The sequence below is a fragment of the Cyanistes caeruleus genome, chromosome 9 (assembly GCF_971803275.1).
Source record: "Cyanistes caeruleus chromosome 9, bCyaCae1.hap1.1, whole genome shotgun sequence".
Classification (NCBI taxonomy): Eukaryota; Metazoa; Chordata; class Aves; order Passeriformes; family Paridae; genus Cyanistes; species Cyanistes caeruleus.
In genome coordinates this window covers 14,809,350-14,829,435 of record NC_141709.1, presented here as the reverse complement: position 1 = coordinate 14,829,435, position 20,086 = coordinate 14,809,350, and the positions used below count along the sequence as shown (strand labels likewise).

General features: G+C 38.3%; 1 long non-coding RNA gene across 1 annotated transcript in view; it reads right to left on the bottom strand.

Moving 5' to 3' along the window:
• The window catches only part of LOC147651621 (uncharacterized), a 47,597-nt gene extending 27,720 nt beyond the window's left edge, over positions 1–19,877 (bottom strand). The window contains exon 1 of the long non-coding RNA XR_015290328.1: positions 19,481–19,877. This is a non-coding gene — a long non-coding RNA (uncharacterized LOC147651621). The remainder of the gene's footprint in view (positions 1–19,480) is intronic.
• Positions 19,878–20,086: the final 209 nt, after the last annotated feature.

Genomic DNA, 20,086 nt, shown 5'->3' with positions numbered 1-20,086 from the left:
ACATGAAAGGAAATTGGCAGATTCTTAGTGCATTCTGTCTGCACTGACCTGAAAAAGGGAGTTTTTGTGTCTTAAAATCTTGTAGCTGAAAAAAAAGGCACTGAAATATATTGTAGCTTTTTAGACAGTGAATTGACTTAAAATGCAAGCAGCTATAGACAGCAATTATTTTAATATTCTACATAAAATTACAGACTCTCTGTCACTTCCTTAAAAGCTATGTCCTAGATTAATATGGAAGAAGGCACTTTGAAGTATCAAAGAGGGAACTTATGATTCTCTAAGTGTAGCTCCATATCTGAATACTTGTGCCATTTTCTACTTCTCTCCAAAAACAATAAAAAAACCCCAAAAAATCAACCCCCATCCAAAAAAAACCCCAAAAAACAAAAGAAAATTGCTGCCAAAAGTATTTTGAAATTTAGGAAAAACAGAGGCAGGCACCAAGATGCAGCTAGAGCATGAGCTTCTGCAGCTTCCAGTGGGAAGGACACCCTGTTTGAACAGGACACCTGGCTCTCGGGCAACCCAAGAGGCAAATCCAGTCAGTGTTTGCTCCCAGAGCTGGCTTGTGCCAGGCACTTCTCTCAGGTTGATGAGTGCAGTTCTGCTGTTGTGTTGTTTTTGTAATGGTGGCAATCCCTTTGCCCATCATGGTCACCACACTGCTCTCTGCTACTTCTGTTTTAACCAACTTTTTACTGCACCTTGTATTCTGTTTGCTGTAGTTATTTACTTAATTCAACTGAGCCCAGTCTGGTGAGTCACAGTCAGACCCTGAGCAGACATGTACAAAGGATATTTACTGTTCTGGAAAGCTTCATGTGTCATATTCAATCTACCTGGCATTAATCCTCCACATATTAATTCAGTTATTATATCTGTTTAGATGACTATTATTCTTATTAGTGAAACAATAAAAAAACACACATACACTCATACACACTTGAATGAGGTTTTTTTCACTTTTTGTTAAACTGTCAATTTTAGGAATTATTTTGCCTCATCTTGAGACTTGTCTTTGCCTTCTGTCTTCAGTTTTAGATTGTACCTGTAGCTCAAGTATTGTAGTCAAAGGTTTTTAGCTCTTGCTCTTGAACCTAGCATTTAACAAGAATTTGCCTTTGAGATAAAAATGAAACACACTAAAACTGACGATTTCTGAGTCAGCCCAACTTTTTTTTCTCTGTCCTAAGGGGAGAATTTCAAAGGAGCAGCCATATCCCTGCTTCTACAATTCTAACAATTATTTTCTAAGGAGGATAACATTATCATATCTATGATTCACCATTTTTAGCAAATCTAAAGTGAAGAAAGGCAAGCAAAAGTAATTAAAGAATGTCTATTTTTTTTCTTCCAGAGAATTAAAGTCTATTCTTACAAGATTTATATAATCATGTTCTAGTTGCACTTGACTGCAAGTGTTCGATTCCCTAAGGATTTAGGAACAGTGCTGCTGCCTATACATTTTCTTCAGGGGATTATAATGGGAAGTGTGAAACCCAGTCTGTTGGAGGAAGGCCTGCAGAATGCTCTCATTGCTAGGATTAAGGAGCAGAATGAAGGAAAGGAGCAGAATTATTGTGATTAGTCTCTTCTGAGCACATCACAGCTTAATTTACTGACCAGTTCCATAAAAGGGTTCACAATTACCTATTCCAGGGTTGAAATACTAATTCTTTTTGGTGAGTGGAGACAAAATCACACCTGTCTTGCCAGTCTTCTCTGTTTTCCTCTGTTGGCTACTCCCTTCTCAAAGAGCTGGTCAGAGGCATTGCTCCTGCAGCTCCTGTCTCTGTGCAGGGGGAGCCTCCCTTGGCCTCTGACTGATCACACAGAGAACGTCACATTCAGCATCAGGCACAAGAAAACACTGCCAAGCACAGCAGGAGAGGGAAACAGTCTTATTTGACTTCTGAAGAATGCTTAGAAGGGTAATAAACATGCACAGGAGATCAACTATGCAGAAACTCAGTGGGTACATGACAGCTGCCTACAAATACTTGACGGAAATAAGCACTGCTTTAGGAAAGTTACTATTTATCATAAGCATTGGGGAAGCAATGCAAACACTGAATAAACACCTGGGGACTGAGCTCTTTCAACTTGTAGAGTAAGTTCCTGTATAAACATTAAAACATTTGCAATAAAGCATAATTTTAAGAAGGCAGTTTGAGGGCAAATTTGACTATAACAGGAAATCACTCAGAGACTGAATGGGTTTGGAATCAAGTGTATTTTACAAGTTACTTTCTACCACTTACAATCTTTTTTTTTTTTTCCCTGCAAATGTAAAGAGACGTGGTCATTTTAAACCTATGTTGGTCAAGGTTTTTTCAAGCAAAAAATTAATGCAAATAATACATGATTTTTAGCTCCCTTGAACCAGTTTCAGTTCACTGGGATGTGTTTGGACAATGCAAAAATGGAGTGTAAATGCAGAGAGCTTTGAAAGGAAGGGTCAGTGATTACAGAACTGCCTTCCAAATTTGCATGGAAATGTTTGATTTCTTTCTAGCCTTTGAAGAAAAACAGTATCTGGGTCTTTTTTCACAGCAGCCTCAGATAAATGTGAGAAATAAAACTCTACCTGCTCCTCTGGGGTAGCCAGAAAACATATGTGAATCAACACAACTCCTGGCTGATTTGGTTATGGCATCTCCAAGGGTCTGTGGAATGCCCTTTCCTACAGCAAATCCTATGGCTACTGTGAGAAGGAAAGCCCTGAGATTATAAATATATTCCTAAGAAACCTTTCCATCCTTGTTTTACTGTTGGGTCAATATCCATGATTAAAGTAACCTTTGGACAGTATCTCTAGTATTTATTTTTATGACTTAGCCAGCTATTTCAGAATAGAAAAGACAATCAAAGTTATGGATGCTGTTGACAGAGCAGCAAAACTTCAAAGATCAAAAGATATTTCTACTTAGAACATTCACAAGTCCTTTAAATCTGTGTTTACCAGCTTGGTTTTCCATATGCCAACATCTATTTCACTGAATAGATCAAATGCTCATTTTGAAAACCAAAAATTTCAGAGTTTTTTTTATACAGACATAAAAATTAAATTTACAGAACAGCAAACTCAGTGTAGAAATGATAAACATTCAGTGTGTCCTTATATCCTATATGAGTAACAGTGATTTTTTGTTTGTTTTTCATTTGGTTTAATATTATAACACCTGCAGCTTGTTTTGGCTCTATAGTACCAAAAATAGTCCTTGTTGCAAAGAGCTCTTCTTTTACTTTTGGATATATTTGTATAAATACTGCTACTAAACATTTATTTTAAAGTTGCAACTCAATGTGTTTTTTTATTCTATATATAAAAAATAAAAAAAAAATCCAGTCTCTCTCATCACTATCTCCATCACCTTTTTGACCCCTCTTCTTCTATGGCTTCTGCCCACTAACCACTCTTCACTTTTATTTCTCCTCTCTCTTCTTCTCTCAATATTCCCTGACCTCTTTATGACACTGCTGGCCTCTCCTATTTTCCCTTTCTGCCCATCTCTAGTCACCACCAATTTCAGGAGGAGCCTTATGTCCAGAGGTCATTCCTTGGGCAACCTCAGCCTTGTGATGGGAACACAGACCTTGGAGGGCCAGATGGAATGTGGATGCAAGCAATGAAAGTTGTTTTTCTTCCTAAGTTAGAACGGGGACACTGTGAATTATCAATTAGATAATTAATTATAAAGGTGGAGAGGGGGCTCAGGACATCAGAGAAGACAGAGGTGGAGAAATGGATTCTGGTCCAGAGCTGAGGTAGAAGGAATGGCATTAGAAGGAAAGAAATACTGTTCCCTAATGGTTGTGGCCAGCTGTGAAAACTAGATATCAGAATGCTTTCTGGGGTATTATCCTGGATGTGAGTCACTCCCTGGGCAATGGCAGACATCCCCATTTTTCAGCCATTTCATTGCTAAAATGTTTATCATTATTAGATGACTGGACAGCATCTACAGTGAAACAAATAACAAAGCCATTCTAATGATTTCAGGATATTTAATACTCTCCACTCATTTCTTAAATGCACATAAGGCCCATTAGGTCATGAGTCACACAGGGTAAACACTAACAGTAAACTTAAGCTTATAAAAAGATGACTCATCATGTAGTTTTATGCATATGAAATAGAGGAAAATATTTCAACCATCATCTATCCCAGCAGGGAAAAATGTGGGGAAAGGTTTACTGAGAGAGAACAAGTCATACAGAACAAAGATAATGTGTTTTAGCACATTAGGGCTCTCCATGATGCATTTCCTGTAATTTTAGCTTGTTCCTATAAGCAGTTACATGGCCAGATACAAAGTGTTCTTTCCAGTGCTATCACTGAATGAGATGTCTCATCTGCTTATGTGTCTGTGTGTTTTATTTTAAGCAAGTGTTCACAAAAGTAACTTGCATTAAATTACCCAGATGTAATGTTTTGCAAACAGCCAGTGAAAATTATGATGAGTGTTCCTAGTTAGCTGATCACCAAGCCGTAATAATTTTAGGATTAATTAAGCTATGGATATTATGGAAAAGTAAAGAAGTGTTAGTGCCAGGGATTTTCTGTTGCCTTTTTTTTTTTTTTTTTTTAATATGTTGGAGTCAGACAAGAAGGGCAGAAGAGGTTTGTTTTGTACTTAACCTCTGTTCACTTGTACTAAGCAAATACAAGTTTCTCAAAGCTCAGAACAGAAATCCTGGTTTGAACTGAACTTTTCATTACCAAATGGGATTTTCAGTAGTGAAGAGCAATTTGTTTTTGTCAGCTTTGACCCCACTTGTCTTCATCTGGTTACTTTTTTGAAACAAGACTTCAATGATTACCTTAAAGAAAGAAATGATGTACTGTTTTAAATGGCCCTGAGTGGTATTCTCAGAAGTCACACTGCTATCCTGAAAAAGGCTAATGAAGAAAGACCATCTCCTCTTCTATGACACTTCAGTAGCTGACAATACATTATTAAAAGTCTTTTATAGTCTATGATACAACTCAACAGAAAAAAGAAAAGTGATACATAGACTCATAGTTATCCACCTAAATACTGTATGTTTGCAGACATAATTATGTTAAAATAATAATTCTACTGTGGCAATTTCTAGCCAATATAAAAGACATTGAAACTGCTTAATTTAAAACATATGGTAATCTTCACTTCTTTGGAGGTCTTTCAATCCATTTTAAAATGAGCACTGTTCCAAACCATTATGAAATATGGACATTCTAATAACACTTCTTCTGTTTTGATACCAGGGGCAATTTCAGAAGGTCTTGCTTTTACTGGTTCTACTAGATTAAGTTCTCTGTTTATACGTGAACCATGGCAGCTTCAATTTGTGTTTCACAGACACTGCCCTCAAAGCCTTCCTTAAGATTTTAGCTCTGGAGTAATTATGCTTTATAATACATCTGGGCCCTCAAGTTGGAATGAGGTTGGCATGGCAGATTAGCACATACTGGATTCATTTCATGAATGCACTGAAATCTTTCTTCTCTGGTATAAAATGACGAAAATTTCCAGTGATGATGAATTTAGAATTTTAATAGACTGCAATTAATCTTTTGTACTTTTTTTTCTCCCTAAATCTAACATATCTACCTTCCATACTAATTGCAAGAGTGTCTGTAACAGTGTAATTTGTCATGCAAAACAATTGTTTCTGGACCCTCTGTTACACAGAAGTGAAGGAATTTGGTTTGGGCTGCATTGGGAGCCAGGGAATATTGATATATAATAAATTACATCTGACAGCTTTTCCTTTTTCTTTTAATATTGCCCCAAAAGAGATGAAGCTGAAGTAGCAGAGGCATTGTAAAAGTTCAGTCCTGCCCTTACTGCCTTGTCTCTCAAGCTTTTTGAGTACTATTACTTCCACAGAGCCACGTTATAATAAGTGTCTTTTATATAAGACTCAGTCTGACACAGGGGTTTGTGTAGCTGCAGGCCCAAGTTTCTTTTGGCCAACTTGAATAGATAACTTTTTGCAGTGCTACCTTTATATTTAAAGATTTTTTTTATTTTTTTTTTAGTTTAAAAAGTCATTCTAAATAAGCTAAATAGAATCAAAGCACTGATCATTTTTAAAAAAAAAATATGATACGCAGAATTGTAACCTCAATGAGAGATGTATATCGTGTATCAGAATTTCATTAGTCCAAATACTAACCTCATTAAAATCCTCCATAAAAGGGAAGTATTAATTATTATTGCCATCTCTAGAAGCAGCTAATAATCACAGAATCCATTTAGAAATCCAACTATATTCTGCACAAAGGTGGGAAGAAGCAGCATGAAAAGAGATGGATCAAAACCTGGACAGAATTCCTGCCTAGGCTCTGCAAATGTCTGAGAGAAGACAAGAATTATGGAATTGGGCTATGACTGTCAGCCAGGGAGAGCACAGCTATACCTAAATCTCACCCAAAGCTCATGAGAAACAAACAAGCAAACAAAGAAAGAAACAAATAAATAAAATGCATTCCTCAAGGCCTGCTGTGGATGTCAGGGGAGAATCAAAGAGCCTCTGGATGCATACAGCAAACAAGGATCCAGAACTTAAGGACCAATTTTTTCTTAGGGAAAAGTAACCCCAGATATGTATTTTGAAATATCTCAGACATAATTTTTGAGGAATTTAAGGCATCTTCTACATTCAAATAAAACTGTGATACCCATTGGCTCTAAAAATTCAGCTCCTCAATTTCATGCAGGACAGTTAGAAGAGACTCTAAGAACTGAGTTATAACTCTGTCATGTTAGGTTTTTGCTTGGTTTATTTTTCTTTTACAGGCAGTGTGTTTGTGTGAGATTTTCCCCTGGTATTATATTTTAATTAAAATGAAGTATTTAATGTGAAATTCAGTATTTTCTACCTATGTAAAAGAATTTTAAATAAAGCATGAAGTTCTAAAATTAAGTGTAGACATGTGGACAGGTTTTTCCTTTTAAAATGTTTTATTTATTTCCCCATCAGTAGTCTGACTGAGCAGGAATCAACATTTTCACCTGATATTCCTTATCCAAATTGACTGAATGCAGAGGAATCCTGAACACAGAAACTTTTTCTGAGGCAGCACACTAACTTTTTCTGACTGTCCTAATTTACTTCCAGCAAATGAGGGGAGTCAAATGAGCCACTGCAGGCCCAGGTCTGGTTTAGTCTTGTACAGACTGTGCAAAGTAGTTGAAAATCATAACAAGGTCAGAACAAAACAGTTTCCTGGGTGTTTATGCACATCCAATATCTGTCTAGATGCAAGACAGAAATGAAATTAATTTCAAAACCAGCTTCTTAACAGTGATCATTTCAGGGGGAGGAGGACCTATTTTTTTCAGTCCTGTAAGAGTGTCTGCAGTTTGTTTTTTATTTTTTACAAAATACAGCCTTAGCATGAGGCTCTTGTTATAGTGATTCAACCAATATTAAAAAAAAAAATAAAAATTATCAAACCTTCAGGAATAATTTTCTGGATTCTTCAAGAAAGCTTTCTGTTGCCTTTCAAGCCTTCCTGCACTCATGCAACCTCTGACATTATTTGATAATGATGATGTTTTTTCCCTGGGCTCAAGTTAAGGTTCAGTACTAAGTTCCTAATACAAATTATCACTCTTAGTCTGAGCTGCTGTGCTGAAATGACACCACAAGGTGGGAATGTTGAAACCACATCTCTCAAGGAATCTTTGTACACAATAGCAGCAACCTTAATATTTAGTGAAGGTTCTGATGATTTTTTTTCTCACTACACACCAACTAAACTACTTGTATTAATATTAAAGGACTTCCTTCTATTTTATTTTTACCCATGCCACCCTAAATACCATATCAGACTGAACCTCAGCTTTGGGAAGAAGGAGGGAATAGGTGAAAGGAAGGAGACAAAAAAACCCCAAAAAAAGAAGTATGCATAAAATTCCTTTTCATTAGAAGAGCTCCCATTCTTTCTAAGATTGATAAAATAAAATTCTGACTAGTGGCCATGGTCATAAACTAAACACAAGAAGTCACACCTCAACATGAGGAAGAACTTCTGATGATCTCCAGAGCTCCCTCCAACCCTAACAATTCTGTGATTCTGTGAAAAGATGTCTGCAGGATTGCTCATGCCTGAAAGTTACAGAATTTCCAATGGTTGATAAGGAACAGGAAAAGACATCACAAATATACATCCATAAATAGTCACAAGTCTGACCAAATCCTGCAATGATAGTGCTGAAGAGTGAGATTTGCCCTCTTTGATGTAGCAGCCCATCAAGTGGCCGTTTTCTGAAAGCTTTTTAAAACAGGATTCACAAACTTTCAAAAACTTCAAACCTGTCCACTTCATAGCAGAAAAAATAATTTTTCAGTTGTTACCAGTGAACAAGTAGGCTCTGCAATGAAATAGCTCACAGACCTCTTCGTTTGCATAGTGAGGCATCCTTTGAAGATTCCTTTGCTCTTTTTTCCCTTTGATTAAGGCCTAGATCTAACAGTCAGTCTCCCAAGGTCTATTTGTGAGAGAAACCGGCCTCTGTATCTTGAGAAAAACTTCAGAAGTGGGTTCTTGGAAAATGCCCCAGCAAGGTAAGTCGTGACAAAAGACAGCTAAAATATAGTGTGAGATTTTCTTAAACTAATCTCTGATTGTCTCAGAAAAGACTGGATGGAAAATGTTTATAGTGACAATCACTCATCACCTGTAATCTAATTTCTCCTCTTGTTTTTCTGATGTACTTCTATTTATTTAGCTAGCTGTTGCAAAAAAAAAAAAAAAAAAGAAAAATTAAAAAAAGAAAGAAAGTAAAAAGGTAGCCCTGTCTCTGTGATTTTGTCTCCTGTCTAGCAGGTAAAAATCCCAACTGGTCCTGGCTGCAGCTGGTCTTGGCCTCACATCCCACTGGTCTTGTACACAGCAGATCAGACACAACCTTCACTACACCTCACATACCAAGAGAGACAAAGAGTTAACAGCACCAACAGGACTGAATTAATCACTTGCACTGGGAAAAAATTCCATCTTTCCACATTCCTGGTTTTATTTTTTTGGATATTTTTCTTGGCTGATATTTATATCTCCAGAGCTGGCAGAGCTCAAACCTGCTGTAGTTCCAGCTAGGTCTGAGAGTTCTCCATGCAAGAAATCAATAAAACTGATTAATGAAAAACATCATTCATCAAACCCAGCCCTTGGATACAACACTGCAGTTGATAAAATAACTTAGTTGTCTTATCCTTTAGCTGACTGCCTCATGTGGCACAGGGGATTAATCGACTCTTTGCCAGTACTCACACTTCTCATATGTTTCAACTAGCAACAAGATATTCTGAAGAGTTCCACTTGAATATTTTAATTATAATAAAAACATTATGATGTAAAAATAAGAATTAATTCTTATTAATAAGAATAAATATATAAATAATATTCTCTGTTATTTTTGGTGAACAATACAACATTAAGTAAAACCTAAAATTTGGTGACAAGGAACGATAGTACACATGGACAAAGGTAATAAAAGCCTAAAATAATATCATGTTCAGTTAGTTATATTACTCTTTGACCATTAAAACGTTAACATGATGATAATCAATCTTAAATCAATTACCGTGTAATTGCTGAGTCAATAGAAGTGCAGTTAAATATTGATAAGTCTCTAAAAGCTCTATCAGGACATATTGACAACTGGAGAAATGAATGCAGGCCTGTGCAAAAGGAAAGCTTGACTTGCATTGCTTTGATGGAAAGCAGCACAAGGCTGAGTTTACATTCTTATTACCAGTTAGACGTGGCGATCGATACAGTCTGCCTCTGCCCTGTCAGCACGGAGCAGTGAAGTTGTCTCGGTGTTATTTCCACTCTTTTCATCTTTACAGCAGTGTGGAGATGACCAGCTAACATCCTGGCTACTAGAGGACAAAGGACTTAACAGTACAAAGAAAAAGATTATCAAGTGATATGAGAAAAAAACTTATTTATGTCCAGAAGGGTCACTGCTGTTCCTGCTTAGCATTCTCTGGTGGTTGCTAAGGTAGTCAGAGTAGCCTGCAGGAACACTCACTGGAGTGGCTGTGCTTATAAATTATTAATTAAGGGTCCTCTTATTTTGAAGGATATAAGCAAAATAGCTCCAAGATTGACACAATCTTTTACAAAGTTACAGAGACAAGACACATTTTAATAACACCCAGCTTTGTTTTGTGATGCTGTTTATCAAAGGAATCAGCTTTTTCCATGAAAGTGGAATAGTCATCCCTATCCTCCTGTTCTTCAGTTTATGAAAACTCTCTTTGTTTCTACTGAGCTACTTGTGTTCCATTTGTTTGATGAAGTCATGATGTTGAAGCAAATACCCTTTACTATTTCTTTTGTATCTATGAGTGGATGAACAATTGGTATCTAGACACTAATATTCTTTGAATGAGACATGCTCAATTTTATCTGTAGCCAGCAGCAAAATATAAAGGAACAGAGAACAAAACTATTTGGCTTAGGATTGGGGTCAGATAAGATACAGTATTATAGTAAGCTCCAGTAGCAGTAGCTGGTAAGGTTAAGTCAGGAGTGCCATTATAACTTTCTGTTTCTTTCATTCAGATAACTTTTTGAAACTTTCTCCTTCTCTGGTAATATTTTCCTGCTTTGTGGCCACCCAGGGGCAAGTGTTTTTTAGCAGGTTTCAGCTTAAACTGTTTAGCCATTTCCCATTACTGAAAGAATAATTTTCACTTCCCTCTTAACCCCTTAGTATATTAAGGAAAAGTTTGGTTCTTGAAGCAACAGCTGAATGAACCTTTCAGGCCAGCCCTCATGGCTCATTTTCTGCTTGCCTTTTCAGGCTGGCAGCCAGACACAAAATGTGTGAGGACCATCTTCCACCACCTGCTGGAGAGAGTAGCAGACATTGCCTTCAAGGGCTCAGCCATGGGCACAGAACATGAGAAGCTGGAAAGCAAGGAGTTCAGTTCAGAAGCTTCTGGCAAGAAAAATCTCCTGTGCCATACACATGACTTCCATGGCACAACTTTTAAACCCCACTGCTGGAAAATTGCCCTAGAATTCCAGCAAGCCCTGTGTATTTTGCCATCTGAGGAGCAGCCTTCTAAAAGCCCTGGCCTCACAGTATTTTCCAGGTCTTCACAACTCCTCAAGCTGTGAAGCTGTAACCACATGTAAGATGTAACCACATGTAAGATGTAACCACATCATCGGGTGTCCAATTTCCCTCTTGTACCAGGAACCTCAAACACTTCCATTTGTCTCAGAAACAAAAAAGGGATTGTGGTTTTGCTTGGTATTGTATTGTTCAGCAAATAAAGGATGAATGGCCCTCAATAACAGCAGCCCTTTAACTTCATGGGGCTTAGATGACATTAGACAAGTTGTGCAACTTAGAACAGTCTGATGCAGGTAACTAAATTAAAGTTTGTTGCTCCAGGAATAACAAAATATGTTTTTATAGCCCATTTACATTGCTGAATTTGCTCCTAATAGGGGAAAAAGAGAAGCATTTATAAGTTCAGTTTTATTTCCATCACACCTTTCTTCTGCAAGCTTCAAGAATGAAAAAGTCCATATTTGCCTGGATGGTTGGTGGCTCTGGGAGTGGAACAACTGCTATCCTCAGCTGGGAAAAAAACCTTAACTGATGAACATTCTGAGGCCAAGATACAGCACAGCCTTATAGAGGTATGAGAGAGATTTTGGTTACTGTTAAATTTATATCAGTACTCAATCGCAACACAATGTGAGGAGTGGCTGCCCAAAATTCAGGAGTGCAAACTCTGTGGATTCAGAAGGGAGCTACAGATCAGACAGGCAGAGCAAGCAAATTCCCACAGCTGTGGATCAACATTTTCTGTGCTGTTTTTTCTGTGCTGAGTGGACAAAGACATACACCTGTACAGCCAAGATTCCAGTGTCCTGTATAGATTCAGAATGTGAATGGGGTTATTTTCTAGCAGGAATAGACTCTCTCTATCAATCATTGCCATTGATGAAAAAGTCACTCTAATGGGGAAGAACGTTACTCTTTCTAACAGGCAGAAATTTTTTAAAATGTCAAAGACTTTTGATAAGTCTGTTAAAAAACTCAGCCTGTGTCAGACTACAGACTGGTTTTATCAATTGTTTGGACATGTTACATGATATGTTATTATGCTTTAGGAATCATTTGGAAAAATGAAACAATAAATTATAGATTAATATCTTTGCTAATGAGATAATTTTAATTAAAGTCTTTAGCAGATGAAACAGATAGGAGTTCAACAGTCTTCAACTTTTCCACTCTTCCATCTACAACAAAGCATGCACTTCTTAAAAATTGAAGTTTAAACGTGATGTACATATTCAGATAAAGCAGTAAGTAGCAGCTAAGACAAATAGTATCTTTAAAATTGTGCTGAATTCAGTCTCTAAAGAAGATACAAATTATATTTACAGACTAAAAGGAAAGTTTAAAGCATTTAGTAAAGATGACAAGTCAGAGTCTTAGGGTGATCTGTGGGGCAGGAGTGCCACGATCCCCATGCAGTCCCTGTGGGCTCAGGGGAGGTCTCCAAAGGGCTGGGCCTGATGGCAGCACAGTGCATACAAAATGTCTCTATGGGGACAAAAGCTCTGTACTCAGCCTAATCTCTCCCATGTCTACATTTGCCCAGGTAAATTCCTTCAAATGCAGCCAGAGTCGAAGCCCACACTAAGTCAGTGTGAAGATTCAATTGGGTTTTCAAAATCAGGTGTCAAGGTTAACCCTCACCGTAGCGTGTTTTTTAATGACCACATCAGGATCGCAAAATGTTGTCTGATGCTCAGCTCCTCAAAATAGGACTGAAGTGCTCACTAATGCTGCTTTTTGTGTGAAGAGAGAGAAGTAAAGATATCTCACACATTTTAATAAGTCCAGATAACTGATAACAGCAAAGTACCCATGAAACAAATCAATTTGACATGGAATTTTCAGTATTAGTCTGAAACAAAAAGTATGAATTATCCTTCAGCCTTTTTTATTTCCCAGTGGACACTTCGACAAGGAAGGCTGTGGAGTTGCTTTTGCTCTCTAATTTTTCTGTGTCTACCTGTTTTAAAAAAATATGCAAACCCTATATATTAAACCACATTTGGGAAAAAAAACCAAACCCTACAGTTCAGAGCTTGAGATTATTTAAACAACAAACTAACTACCTCTGAGGAGAGAACTGGTTGTTTTCAGCTAGCATGATTTTTGAATCAACCTGATGGTCAAAAAAGGAGTTGTGAACCTGTGGAGTTTGAAAATTTCTAACCACTGAAGAGATAACTTTCAAATCTGGCTTTGTCACTCATGCCTCATTAACATAAGTTTCACATATTGAAAAAGAAAGTGGATTTTAAAATGTAAGTTTTAATACATTTTTACTATTAAAATATGCCATATACACTTTCAGATATGCAGCTTAGCTACATTATAATTACAACAGCCCAACCTTCTAAAATATTCTGGTTTTGAGTGTCTGATATTACAGTTCTAACTCTGCATTAATGTACCATTTTGAAGCACAAACTGTTTGTATTTATTATTAAATTTATAGAAGTGGTTCTGTACTCCTTTAGAAGTGTGAAGAAGTATTCTATATATACCCCAGTACTCCTGCTAGGCCTTTGCTTTTCAAAGACTGACTGCAAAACCAAAAGAGGCGTGACACTCTTCTTTACAAGCATGACAGGGAATCTGTTCAATATTTATGACCTTCAGATGTAAAAATGCTCTTTATCAGCTCCTGTTTTACATTCTATTCAGCTAAAGTCACACCACAGGTCAGCTAAAGAGACTATCACTAGTGCAAGATAAATGAGCAGCTAACAGCATATGTGAAAGGCTGCAAGTATCATAGTAGTCTAAGTGGATAAAGTATAGGATTTACTTTTACAGGAAAAGGCAAAATCCTTTGAAAATTATTAATAAGGAGTGAATTAATTTGTGCTTTACACAAAACACCTACTTTTGTAAGAAAGAGAGAGGATGAGCTTCAGCTTTTTTAATTTTTAAGGATTTTTAAGGAAAATTACAGCTGGGCAATTTATTGTTGCATTCAAGGCTCCATCTTGCAGCATTTGTCAATCAATATCTTCTGGTGTCCCTGTTGCTCTGGGTCTTGGCATGTGCACCTTCCAAATATGGCCTGTGCATGTTATGGTTTTGACAAAAATAGAAGGTGTGCTTTTGTGCCAGCTGCTTCACTGTAGGGCAGGAAGCACCGTGCAGCAGGGTCTGTGCTTCAAGGGCTGTGTCAGCAGCACACCAGTGAGGAAAGCCTGTGGAAATACCCCATTCTTACTGACATCATGCTAAATTCAAGGAGATTCACCCTCCATAGGAACAATCTATCTTTAATGAACTGCACTGGTCTGAATCCCTGGAAGATAAAATCATAAGGCCCCCACACTGAGGGACCCAGGTTTATAGAGGTGACTGCTGGTTGTTTTCTTTAATAGGGTGTCAAATCTGCAGAAAATTGTAGGAAGGGTTTTACTGTTAATCAAATATCACTTTTTTTTTTCCAAGAAATCCTTCCAAAATAGTAGGTTTTGTTTAATTTGTTTGAAATTGCCTTTTCCATGTGTCTGGAACACAAAACAGAAGCCTTGGAATCACTGGTTCAGGTTGTCAGGACTAGGAAAGCTGTCTAAAGCCACACTGTGAAATGGTTGGACACTTTCATGTTCCCCTGGACAAGGATCATGTAAAGCCTATGCTTTTTCAGCAATATACTTAAGCATATGAATGTCCAGACAAATAAGGACTCTTACAACAAAAGGTAGAAATCCTTTCCATTCCAAAGGAGGCAGAAGATGCTCTTCTCCTCAGGTTCTGCTCAGTGAGTCTAAAATGGTGATCTTTTTCCAGTTAAATATTCTTATTTCCCACGGACTTAGGAGAGAAACTGCTGTATGTATTAATTATACAACGCTTCTGAGGCCTCACAGGAAATACCTGCTTAAAACTGGTGCTGGGTTTGAGGGGATGCTGATGTGTGTCCTGCCAATACACATTATCTAATAGCACTCCTTAGGATTTCAGATCCATTCCTAGGTCATCTTTTCAAATCACAGGTGACTGGAATAATTTTACAGCGTAAAAGTTGGCCATGGATAAGTCAATGTAGTCCCTTTTCAACTGGGAACATTGGTCATAAGTTTTTGCTAAAAGTGAGCAGCTCCAGTGTACTTGTGCAACTTTTTACAGATAAAAGGAAGAGCAGACAGGAGCTACCAGGTATACCACTATGCTAGAAAAGATTTTAAATATTCTAGGAAAACTGTCTTAGCAAATCTGTTAATTGAAAAATAAAGATTCAGATTTTTACCTCATCATCACTCTAGCAATTTCTTTAACATGATAAATCTGCTCCAGGTCTCTCCAGAAAACAAAGCATTTGTCATCTTTTTATTCATCACACATTTTCTCTCAAGGCATATTCAATCATTTATTTCAGGCACTAATCATTTAAGGCTATAAAATTGATTCAAAATAGAAGTCAGTGTACAGGTATATACTGACTTCACTTATGGAATACTAATGCATTGAACTGCACAGAGTTTTTCATGCTAGATTTTGACTTTGAGAAAAGGCTAAACACAGCACTCATGACAAAGTTAATGCTAAGCATCCACAGGTATATCATAGGGAGAATGTGTAGCTGAGGTTTAAGCCGAGAAGCTTAGAGAAACATTCACTTGAGGAGGTTTTTTAGTACCAGTTTAAATAGCAGTTCCTTTAAAAATCTGTCATGGTATTTCAGCTTTGTATACTGAAGAGCCCTGAGCAAAGAAATTTCTAAATTTGCCTTCTAGTTATTTTTTCTAATAATGTGCTAATTATGCAGAAAGTATGCTGCAAATTGGTACACTGAATGTCTTGGTGCACTCTATATTTTTCTCTCTGAAAAGCATTGTGTTTATTTCGCCAAGCTGTTTTCAGTATCAGGAGGAGAAATTTTCCAGTAATGATCCCAACAAGCCCTTCCCTAGGTTTCCACTATGGAGATTGGGCTTTTCACAGGGCAGGCTTCATTCCCAAAGCCACAGGAGCCCACAGACCCTGCCTGTGCCACTGGGGATGTGTCACAGGGAGTGTTGTACAACCCTAAATTTGGCTTTTGGTCTGGTGGCTTGTGCACCAGGCTCTAGATCAGTGGTGTGAGGAGAGCCCACTGCTTCCTGCAAACTCTGCTCATGGCAAGTCTGATGTGGCCGAGATGCCCAGCCAGGGAGCTGGAGGGAAATCCGAGGGAGTGGATTATGTACCTGGAAAAGCAGCCAACAGGTCTGGGTTCTGGGGTCAGTGGTGCACTGAATGCAGTATTGTCACTCTGGCCAGAAGCAGGAAAGAAACTTCCTTAGCGTGCTGACCCCTCTATAACATCCCAGCTGTAGTACAACATTGACAAAGAGAGCAAGCACCTTTTTGGACCATTTTTGGGGATGACAGCTGAACACATCTGATTTGTATTAGCTTTGCTTGTTTATTTTTCATAAGTTTGGGGCAGTATCAAGATATGTCTCATCTATGGCCTGCCACCATCAAACCAGTTTGCTTGTAAATTAGACTGGGCTTATCCTATCTGGCATCACTCTAGGGTGCTTCCACAACATTGTGAGTCTCCTGATGCTTGCAATGCTGTTATTTAATATTTTGATATCTTTTTAGATATTCAAACCAGGTGACAAGTTGCACAATACAAGAAAGTAGTCAATTCATTTTAAATATAGATGCTAGATGTGCTTTTCTCTACATTTTCTCTTTTGCTGCTCAGGATACCTCAGCTAGTTCCTCGAGGGCTCTGCTGCAAGTTTGCTTTTTTTGTTGACTTTTTTTGATGACCTCTGATTTCTCTAAAATTATCCTGCAGTCTGTTCTTTCCTTAACTTTGGAATATCCTTGTGATCCTTTTTTCTTAGTTTTAGTACTGTCAAACATCTAGTAACATTAAAGCATTCTGTAAGTCAGCAGCAAGAGAGCATTTAACGTTCAATATTTTCCACATCATCCATTATTTGTTGCCTCTTAAATAACAGACATCCACAAGCCTTTCCTCTGGTTGTAGTGAAATTATTCTCTTTGATTCATGGGCAGTATATTATAGCTAAGAACCTCGACTGCTAAGAACGCTCAGACAAAAGCTACCCGGGAAGAGCTCCACTTTCATCTTTGAAACTTTCCTTGATTTGCAAGCATTAGAGAGGATTACCTAACACATTTTTACATTAAGAGCAAAATAAAGTGCACAGATTAAAAATGTGAAAGTCCAAATGTCTGAAAGTATAACAGCAGAACCATGGACCGCTGTCAAATCCTTTGATCGAGCGGTCATTTCCATTAAGTTGTGTGTTTTCCTTTAATTTACTCCATATTACTGTACTTTGTGGCTTTTCCCTAGGGATTTAATTTAGTTCTACCTCAGCCTCGTATAGTATAAGACATATTTTCACTACAATAATTAATTTTTCAGCTTCATATTGCTTTTTTCATCTTCTTTTATCAATGACCCCCAGGTTGCTACACAGAGCAATTTTACCATGTGATACTGACAGAACAGCTTTTCATCAGACCAGGCAACAGCAGCCAGAACAAGGACATTTTACATTAATGATGAAGGTCCTGACAACAACGGTTGTTTAAATTGTTTACATTTACTTTCACCTGCTTTTGATTCTGCTCTTCAGTGTGGTAATTAGGTACCCATACACCAATGTGGTGCCTTTGTAAAAGAACAGAGCCCAATGGGTTTTGTTGAGTTGTATGCTTATTATTTTTCATTGTGCACTCATTGTGGTAACTACTACCTTTCCATAAAAAAAAAAAAAAAAAGGTAATGAAATCATTAATTACTATGGTTTTCAATTGCGGTAGAAATCACATGTGCAATTTCTAGAAGGTAGGAATAGGAGCTGAAAAGGGGAGGTGTTTTTGAAGGATATGCTCACACCTGCGTTATGTGCTTGTATGTGACAGTACTGGCCTGGAGAGGATACAGTACAGCTGTGTACCATACAGATTCATCAGAGTTCTTAAAAAATGTACACGCATGAAGAAAGATATTTTATGTCTGCCATTAGCTACTACTGCTTTCATGGTCAGTAGTACCCCTCCATTAGGGATTATCTTAGGATAAATAAAAAGAGTTTGGTTGCATATTACTAAGATGCAGAGAATGAAAAAGGAATAACTGCCAGCACTAGTTACTGTTATTTTGAGCAGTAACTCAATAGGATAGGAAACAGAAGGAGCTGCAGTTTCCTTTTATAGGCAAATTGGTTTATGACCAATATTTAGGCAAGATAGAAAATTCCCTTTGCTTCTCAGTTAATTTTGATCTCACTGGACTGCTTGTACAACACCACCATGCTAATATGAAGAGAGACATCATCTGGTCCATGTAGGCAGAGTACACTTGTCAGTGTTTATGATTACAGAAGTCAAGCTGCTTTCAAGTCACATTCAGAAACGCTGGAAATGTGCGTCTTTTGATAGCCTGCCAGTAGTGTATAGATATATAACCAGTATGGTTACAGCACATCATAAAATTTTATTTCCTGCAGATTTGTCTGCCACAGAACATTTACTCGCTGTCAAAAAGGTAAAAAAATATGCTAACAGCTCTGGGTTTCCTCTACACACTCTGAAATTTCTGAAACCATCCCTGCAGCTACACTTTTTTTCTTTCTTGCAGCATTTGATGTACTCTACTTTTGATGTACGAGGAGAATTTATCTTTAGAAATGGATTATTTTCATATTGGTATCTAGGGAACAGCAGCTTCTGGAGATATGATTTAATTTGGTTCTTCTCCATGAGGCTTAGGCACGGGCCTGCCGCATGGCACTGCACATCATCTCTTTCTGGAAAGAGCCTTCAGAGAGTGACATTTACGTGGTTTATTAGATCCAGGTATTGCTTCACTCAAGCCTGTTTGAGCAGAGATGAACACAGAGCAGAGCCATTGCCAGCTCAGTTCTATGTTTTTGTGTTTTAGTGTGTTCTACTTTTGTGGTTGCCAAGTACAGGGCCTCAGAAGTCTCTGTGGGGCTATCTAATGGAGCAAGTGTATTTGTGCTGTGTCTCAGGGTACAGCAGCAGAGCTCAGCTGAAGGGGGCTGGGCAGTGGCCTCACCTAAATAGAGACCAATCTGGAGCCACCTGGAACTCAGCACTCCTTGAACTCTGTGGGAGCTTAAGTCATCCTGTATCATCAGATTAGTTGAAGATCTTTATGCCTAATCCTTCATACAGCTGGACATTACCCTCTACTGTAACATAAAACAACCCAGGCGTGATCCCACATTGCAGGCCTATGTTTTTACTGCTTTTACTCAGACTATCCCCCAGTATACATGGATAAATCCCACAGCACTCATGCTGAAAAGTGCAGGGAAGGTGCACAGCTCGCATCCATCCTGCACCTGGCTCAGCTCTTCCCAGCTGCCCCAAGGTTGAAGAGGAAATAACTCGTATTTAATCCTCACCTTCAGGAAGCAAAATTCAGGTCCACAGCAGAGCACAGCTGCTGTGCCAGGAAGGTGCTCATCCAGTACTTTTCTGTTTGGGGGCTATTCCAGCACCGATAGCAGCTCCCCAAGGAGGTCCCCATTCCCTGGGCAGAATGTGCCAGCCCGCCGGCCTCTGCAGGGTCCCTGCTCAGCCACCGGCCCAGCGCGGCCTCCAGCAGCCCGAGCCTAGCTCTGGCCCCGCACTCCGGTGTGCAGGGTCCCCAGCCGGCTCTCCTGACTCCAGGAGCTACCCTGACTGCACCAGACAAAGTTTTTCTAGGAAGTTCTCTAATGACACTGTGCATGTGAGGGAACAAGCCAGAGTCACCAGCTGTCTGAGCTCAGCCGCTACCGGAGGTGACACGACAGCTCTGATGTACCAGCATTAGCTGGGGGTACTTTCTGACACCATAAAGGACTTCTTGAACAACTCTGGCCATACTATAATCCTCTCCTTGCTAGAGTTTCAATGAAAATAGCTTTTTTTTTTGTGGTACGTGTGGCACAGAACTTTTGGGAAAGGAGTATCTTACACAATTTGCTTCTAATTAAATTTTCTTTCTGTCCAAAAATATGCAGGAA